Source organism: Leopardus geoffroyi, chromosome C2, assembly GCF_018350155.1.
Source record: "Leopardus geoffroyi isolate Oge1 chromosome C2, O.geoffroyi_Oge1_pat1.0, whole genome shotgun sequence".
Lineage (NCBI taxonomy): Eukaryota > Metazoa > Chordata > Mammalia > Carnivora > Felidae > Leopardus > Leopardus geoffroyi.
Window position 1 is genome coordinate 74,508,914 of NC_059333.1, and position 7,948 is coordinate 74,516,861.

General features: G+C 46.8%; 1 long non-coding RNA gene across 1 annotated transcript; it reads left to right on the top strand.

The window, feature by feature from the left end:
• Positions 1-539: 539 nt before the first annotated feature.
• On the top strand, positions 540-7,443 carry LOC123576115. Its single transcript, XR_006701172.1, has 4 exons — positions 540-856; positions 1,129-1,183; positions 1,310-1,448; positions 4,809-7,443. It is a non-coding gene; the product is annotated as an uncharacterized LOC123576115 (long non-coding RNA).
• Positions 7,444-7,948: the final 505 nt, after the last annotated feature.

Below are 7,948 nucleotides of genomic sequence, written 5' to 3' on the forward strand. Positions count from 1 at the left end.
ATGTATAAAGTTTGGTGGAGGGTGGTTTCCCTTGTGCTGCTAAACCCTTCCCACCTTCCCTGGACTGTGAACAGGCCTGGTGAGGCCAGCAGTGTTTTTCATATTCCTTGAAGAGCGGGTGCAAGTCTGGTCACGACTTCCCATCAACCTCCTTGTCAAACCCAGAGAGAGTGATGATCTATCCTCCTCGGAGGTTCCTACTTACTGTGTGGCAGCTTTTGAATTATAACCTCTCTTGTTCAGACAGATTTTTTTTTCTTCCCTCTCCTCCTCCTTCCCCTCCAAAATACTACAAGTGAATATCATTTATATTGATTTTTTTTTTAAAGCCTACCCTCCGGGCAGCTCATTCGTACCCCCAGAAAGTCTGGGAGGCCCGCCTCTGATTATATTTCTCCTAAGGCTAAGTCAAATTTTCGTTTGTTATGGAAATATTCAATCTCAAAAAACAGCCTCCAGTCCTTGGGACAAACATTGACTTGAGCTGTTCGCATGCGCTGATGACAGGAGTGGGGAGGAAGCTGGAAAGACGGCCAGGCTCTTAATGATAAGCACAGGCAGCAGGATGAAGCCTCAGACAGAAAGAAAGAAGGGAAGACAAGAGGGTTTCTGGGCCTGAGGGGGAGGAAGAGAGATGAGGAGAGACAGAGATCCATGGCGTAGGGATCTAGAGAAAAAAAGAAAACAAGGGCAGGCTGCCTGTGTAGTTTTCTGAGTTTTCAAACTAAGAAAAGATCTGAAATGAGACAAGAAAAAAAATGCATGCAAAGAAAATGGCTTTAAAGGACAAGTTAACAGCGTCTTTCCACATTGAAAACCGGCCCCAGAAAATTTCATTCAGGAATTGAACACATAGGTAAGTCTCATAGACTGGGTAAAAGTGCTCACTGCTTTCTGACTGTGAGTCATTCTGTAGATCTGAATAGGTCATCTCTGCATGCATTTTCGACACTTCCAAGAAATGAGAAAAAAATCTTGACCTTACAGGTTTCGCTGATAATGTGCTTGAGGACTAGCTTTTATTTAGTGCCTGATATGTGTTAAGTATTTAGTGGACGTTTTATAAATGTGTCTAAATCCACCCTGAAAACAATCGCGTGTGGGAGATATTATTTTTCTTGTTAACAGATATAGGAAGCGAGGCTCCATGAGGTTGAATAGCTTGCCTAAAGTCCTGTGACTGGTAAGTACTGGAGCTGGGATTTAAACCTCGGCTGCCTTGGGCTCTGTGGACATCACATGGGGTGCCTTATCAGATGGGGCCTGAGCATTATGTTCCTGGTGTTCTATCACCTTCTCCTGCTTCCAGACTTCCAGGTAACCAAATTCCTCAGGGCTCCTTCCCTGTCCCAGCTGCATCACTCTAGATACTGGCCTGCCACGCCGCCCTCCCCTGCAAGCTTCCTGCGCCCCTCCCTCTGAACAGCCCAGCGGGGCCAGCATTCCAGGTACCTTTTGAATATTTCTTTATCTGATAGTCTCCCAGTGATGTTGTTAATCCCTTGACAACATTATTTTTATTTTACTTTATCTTATTTTGTTTTTTTTTTTTTTTTTCAACGTTTATTTATTTTTGGGACAGAGAGAGACAGAGCATGAACGGGGGAGGGGCAGAGAGAGAGGGAGACACAGAATCGGAAACAGGCTCCAGGCTCTGAGCCATCAGCCCAGAGCCCGACGCGGGGCTCGAACTCACGGACCGCGAGATCGTGACCTGGCTGAAGTCGGACGCTTAACCGACTGCGCCACCCAGGCGCCCCTTATTTTGTTTTTTAAGTTTATTTATTTATTTGAGAGAGGCAGAGACAGCGCAAGGGGTGGGAAGGGGCAGAGAGAGATGGAGAAAGAATCCCAAGCAGGCTCCCTGCTGACAGCACGAAGCCTGATATGGGGCTCGAACTCACGAAACCGTGAGATCATGACCTGAGCTGAAACCAAGAGTCGGATGCTTAACCGACTGAGCCACCCAGGTGCCCCACAGTGTCTTATTTTAAAAGTTACGTTGGGGGCGCCTGGGTGGCTTAGTCGGTTGAGCATCTGACTTTGGCTCAGGTCATGATTTCATGGTTCAGCTCATGAGTTCGAGCCCCATGTCAGGCTCCATGCTGACAGCTCAGAGCCTGGAGCCTGTTTCGGATTCTGTGGCTCCCTCTCTCTCTCTGCCCCTTCCCTGCTTGTGCTCTGTCTCTCAAAAATAAATAAACGTTGAGAAAAAAAATGTTTAAGTCACATAGGTCAGTGACTTTTAAATTTTAGTTTTTTTTTTTTATTTATCAAAATTAAACATGCATGTAATTTGGAGAGTCAAATAATTCTACAAGGGCTGACTCTCACATGCTTGTGTTTCTGTTTTGTCAGTTTTCAGCATTCACTCTTGAATTCCCACTATGAAAAGTCAGTTTAGCTCTTCCCTCCCCTGCCTCACCCTGCTTATACACACTCTCTTTTTTCATTCCACTTCTTCTTAATATTGTTGCAAGTTAATGTAGTTTATTCAAAATTCAGTATTTACATTATGAAAATATAGATTATATTTCTAACAATAAGCTGTGATTAGTTTTCCTTTCCTGGAATTGGTAACTGTCTTATTTTTTCATTTGCTTTGTTTACTTTGTATTAAACAATCATTAAAGTTCAGACTCTTTGCCAAAGATCTAAATGCCCTCCACAGGTCTCCTAGCAAATTAATCTCTGTGCAGAAAACTCTCTGGAGCTCTGTGCTACAGCGGTGGCCAGCGGTGGCCCTCCCTGTGTGGTGTTCAGCTGTCGTGGGGTGGGGTGGGAGGGGAGGACCTGCAGCATCCTGGGGTTCCCTTCACTGCCCTTCTGGGGTGGATTTCTTTTTTCCGACATCCTCGATTTATTCTCTTGTGAGGAGCTCATTTTCCAGGAACTAGATGAGAAATGGGGCCTGTAGCCATGTGTTTTATTTTTTTTTATTTAAAAAAAAAATTTTTTTTAACATTTATTTATTTTTGAGACAGAGAGAGACAGAGCATGAATGGGGGAGGGGCAGAGAGAGAGGGAGACACAGAATCCGAAACAGGCTGCAGGCTCTGAGCTGTCAGCACAGAGCCCGACGCGGGGCTCGAACTCACGGGCCGTGAGATCATGACCTGAGCCGAAGTCGGACGCTTAACCGACCGCGCCACCCAGGCGCCCCTGTAGCCATGTGTTTTAAATCTCGGTATTTCCAGCACCCGGCATCATAGGTGCTCAATAGATGTGAAGTAATGAAAGGGTAAGAGAAGAAAGGAGGACAAGAAAGCATCCGCAGAAAAACAGTTATCACAGATCTGAGAGATAAAAGGGAAACAATAATCCTGATAATTTGATAAGTGACTGACCTAAACCTTTTTTTTTTTTTTTTTTTTTGGAGAGAGACTGACAGCTTGAGCAGGGGAGGGGCAGAGAGAGAGAGAGAGAGAGAGAGAGAGAGAGAGAGATTCCCAAGCAGGCTCCACACTGTCAGGGCAGAGCCTGACACGGGGCTCGATCCCACAACCCTGGGACTACGACCTGAGCAGAAATCAAGAAAAAGTCTGCTGCTCAACTAACTGAACCACACAGGTGCCCCATGACCTAAACTTTTAACTTATGATTTACATAAGTAATAACGAAAGCTCATAAGAACTGCTGAATTTAGGGAACTCTTCTCATCCTTTCAAAAAGCTGTCCCAGGAAAAGTACCTCATGTCATTGCATTAAAATGACATTTAAATTCATTAAATCATTTGTATGCAAAATACCTACCTCAGTGCCTAGCCTTTGTAGTACAGTTGACCCTGGAGCAAGGCTGCTTTAAGGTCCCAACCTCTTACCCAGTCAGAAATCCTTGTGTGACTTTTGACTCCCCCTAAATTTAACATCTAATAGCCTACTGTTGACTGGAAGCCTTACCCATAATATTAACAGTTGATGAACACTTTTGTATATGTATTAAATACTGTATTATTATGGTAAGTTAAGCTAGAGAAAAAAAAAAAAAACGTTACTAAGAAAATCATGGGGCGCCTGGGTGGCTCCCTTGGTTAAGCACCCAACTCTTGATTTCAGGTCAGGTCATGATCTCATGCCCCGCGTCGGGCTCTGTGCTGACAGCTCGGAGCCTGGAGCCTGCTTCGGATTCTGTGTCTCCCTCTCTCTCTGCCCCTCCCCCACTCCTGCTCTGTCTTTCTCTCCTTCTCAAAAATAAATAAACATTTAAAAAATTTAAAAAAAAAAGGGTGCCTGGGTGGCTCAGTTGGTTAAGCGTCCGACTTCGGCTCAGATCATGATCTCGCGGTTTGTGAGTTCGAGCCCACGTCGGGCTTGTGCTGACAGCTCGGAGCCTGGAGCCCGCTTTGGATTCTGTGTCTCCCTCTCCCTCTGCCCCTCCTCTGCTCATGCTCTGACTCTCTGTCTTTCAATAATAAATAAACGTTAAAAAAAAAGTTTAAAAATAAAATTAAAAATTAAAAATTAAAAAAAAAGAAAATCATAAGGAAGAGAAAATACATTGCCAGCACTCTACCGTATTTGTGGAACAGATTGCATATAAGTGCACCTTCACACTTCGAACCCATGTTGTTCCAGGTTCAACTAATGGTACTCGGTAACTGCCAATGACTTCCTTTCCTTCTCCTTTTAAGAACTCCGGGCCCTCTGACTTGACAAATACTAGAGTATCGATCATGCTGAAAATAGTTATAAAAGCTTAGACGTGGGTTCAGATGCAGTGAGGGTGACAAGCAGTGACATACCATTCTAACCGATGAGGAAGGTCCCCCACCCCACCCCAAGTCTGTCATGCTCTAATCTTGTTCTAGGAAATGCCCTTCCCAGAACCAACTCCACCCAGCTGCTGTTAGCACAATTTGCCTGCAAGACAGATGCTATCTCTGACGCTGGCACCGGCCTCCTCCAGGACTGGAGCCCGTGATAGATGTCCTCTGAGGTTGACTGAGGAGAAGAAGCCGTTACATTCTTCTGCAATGTAATGCAAAACAGATCCGGCTTTGGCTCCGGCCAACACCAGGGAAGTGGACTTCATTGTAAAAGCCACCTTGTCAGCGTCAGCCCCGGGTGATTAATGACTCTTTAATCCCAGAGCAGAATACCTGACAAAATACGCTTGGGCCAAAAAGGCAGAACAAACCTAATTAGCCTGGTCAACCCACTCACAAGGTGTGGGTTGCCAAGGACCCCAAGAGCTCGGAAAGGAAGCCTCTCCCGGCCTCTCCCTTTAGGTCTGTGAAAGAATCAAGTGGCCACAATGGGGAAGGGACTCCATTAAAAGCAGGGGCTGGCCAATGAATAAACATGCAGGTTACCGTGTTGATATTTCACTGAATGCCATTCTGAAGTGGGGTGCTCGGGGCCTCGGAGGCCGGCGCCCCCGGTATTGTACTGGGGGAGGGACTGGCCATTTGAAGTCAAGGTGAGGACATACTGGGGGCAGATGGAACCTGCTTTGTTTGTGAAAGAGTTTTTCTGCTATTTATGCTAATGAGTGGGAAACACTTCTCAAGCATTTCAGATGATTCTGTAATGAGGCCCGGCAGAATGTGCCAACATTGTTGGCCCAGGACAATTTTAAACTCCCACTCGCCACATTAGCAGCCCCTTTCTTTACATGAAGGCCCTTGGAGGGTGAAAGAGGACAATGAAGGAAGAGTGAAAACATCACAAAGAGAGGCTTTTGTTTCCCGTTCCTTTGAACCCTCTCAAAAGCCCGGTTTCAAGGGGTGTGTTGGGCCTGCCTTTCAACGTTACTGAACCCAGAATCCCCTGTTGTTTAGCAACATAGAAAGCTGACCTTAATTGACTTCACTTCTGAGCAGGCTTTGTAAATCACTCTGCCCCCGAGTGAAATTTCCTGATGGGGTCTGTATGTGAGATACACCGTTTATACACGGGACACCAACATGGCCGACACGCTGCACGCGCAATTTTCAGCTTACAGCCCACTTTGTGGACATTCTTGAGTTTACTTCTTGCATGCCGCCGATCTCCGAGTTAGGGATCACCCGTCACATTTCACAGCGAAGACAGCCAAGCTTCAGAAAAGTTAGGTGACCTGACCAGAGTCACACATCAAGAAAGAAAAGGAGGTGTGGCCAGAACGAAGAGCTCCCTGACTTTTCCCCACTCCGTCCCTGTTGTTCCAGGGGTTGTACCTGTTGCGCGTGTGTGTGTGCGCATGTGTGCGTGTGTGCCAGAAAGACATGTCCAGAGAGGAGTTTGTTGAAAACATTATGCTTGAGAGAAAGAAGGGCACTGCTAGATTATGGTGACATTTTGGATTTCCTCCTTAATTTCTGGTCATGAGAGCATTTCCTGGACAAGACTTCTCCTTTCACTGGACTCTAGCTGTGCCCAGGTGATTCATCCCCACTCCTGCCTTCCTCAGCCTCAAGTCCTGAAACTACAGGTGCAGGGCCGTAATTCCACCTTCCTTACAGGGGAGCGCTTCCCTGAGCCTTATCACTTATCGGGGGGGTGTTGTGAGGAAGGGAATCATCAACTTTGGCTGCAGTTCAGGCCTGAGAGGAACGTCTATACCCCCAGAGCCTCTAGACTAGTAACAACCAGAGTTGACTTTGATTTCTGACCAGGGCTGGCATCTTGGGCACATGATCTGCGCATTTGCAATAGACTCTGTGCTCCAAAGGGCATGGCTTAATGCCGTGCTCTCACTATCTTGACCTTCTTAATACTTTCATCTTTGAACTTCTGTTTTATAAGCGAAGTCCAATAAAACGGCAGAGCAAGGGAGCTGCGTGCACTTCGCGTGTCCACGGAGTTCCTGGCTACCCCACCGCATAGAGCGTTCTCCGGGCATCCCATGCGGGAATTCAGCAAAAGTCGTAGCAAGCTCAGTGCCCTGCGCTGCAACTGAGCAGGGCCCACCTGGCCTGGAGAGGCTGTGCTTTTCTGTTGGGACCAGAATGGAAGAATGCCAAAAGAAGGCGACGGCGTTCTAAGAGACGCAACTGACCAGAGAGCCCTGTCATATCCTTCTTGCCCATGTGACCGCCCCCTGTGAGCCAGTCATTCACACTGAAGGCCATTAGGGACTTGAGGGGCCTTGGACATAGAGCAGATCAGGGGGCTGGCAGGGAGGGTTCAGGGAGGGCGTGGTCTGTGACAACAACCAACAGGAACTTCCCTCCACTGTTAGCATTTCAGACCGGGTAATCTCCAGCACAGCCTCTGCTGTGAGCCAAAGGTGGAGAGGGATGGCCAATGCGTGTGTACCGCGAAACGGAATAAAAACAGTTGAGTCAGCTTTGAGCAGCACTTCCACGGTTCTGGAAAGAACAAAACACATACACGTGTCCGGGCTCCAAAGTCAAAGTTCTGTATTTTGGTGACTCTAGGTAAGGGTTAAATGCTCTTATGTTTGCATTGAGAACTGGCACTGTACAATTTATAGGGGAATAGTAAAACTCATGCAAATGACGTCAACGTTTCATTTCTCTTTACTTGGAATGACATTAAGTAGCAACCACCGGGGCGCCTGGGTGGCTCAGTCGTTAAGTGGCCGACTTCGGCTCAGGTCACAATCTCGCGGTCCGTGAGTTCGAGCCCCGCGTCGGGCTCTGTGCTGACAGCTCAGAGCCTGGAGCCTGTTTCAGATTCTGTGTCTCCCTCTCTCTGACCCTCCCCTGTTCATGCTCTGTCTCTCCCTGTCTCAAAAATAAATAAAAAAACGTTAAAAAAAAAAATTTAAGTAGCAACCACCTTCCCCCGCCCCCCCCCCCCCCCCCGCAACAAGTTGAGAGAGAGAGAGACCAAGAAAGAAAGGCAAAAGCTTTATAGGTTGGAACATTTCACAGTACCTTTTTCCTGCTTTGTGAACAAAGGGCCCAATACTTTGGTTTTGCACCAGTCCTGCATTCTGGGGCTAGCCCTGTTCTGGAAGAAGACATACAGAAATGAATAGTATGTATTAAAAAAAAAAAAA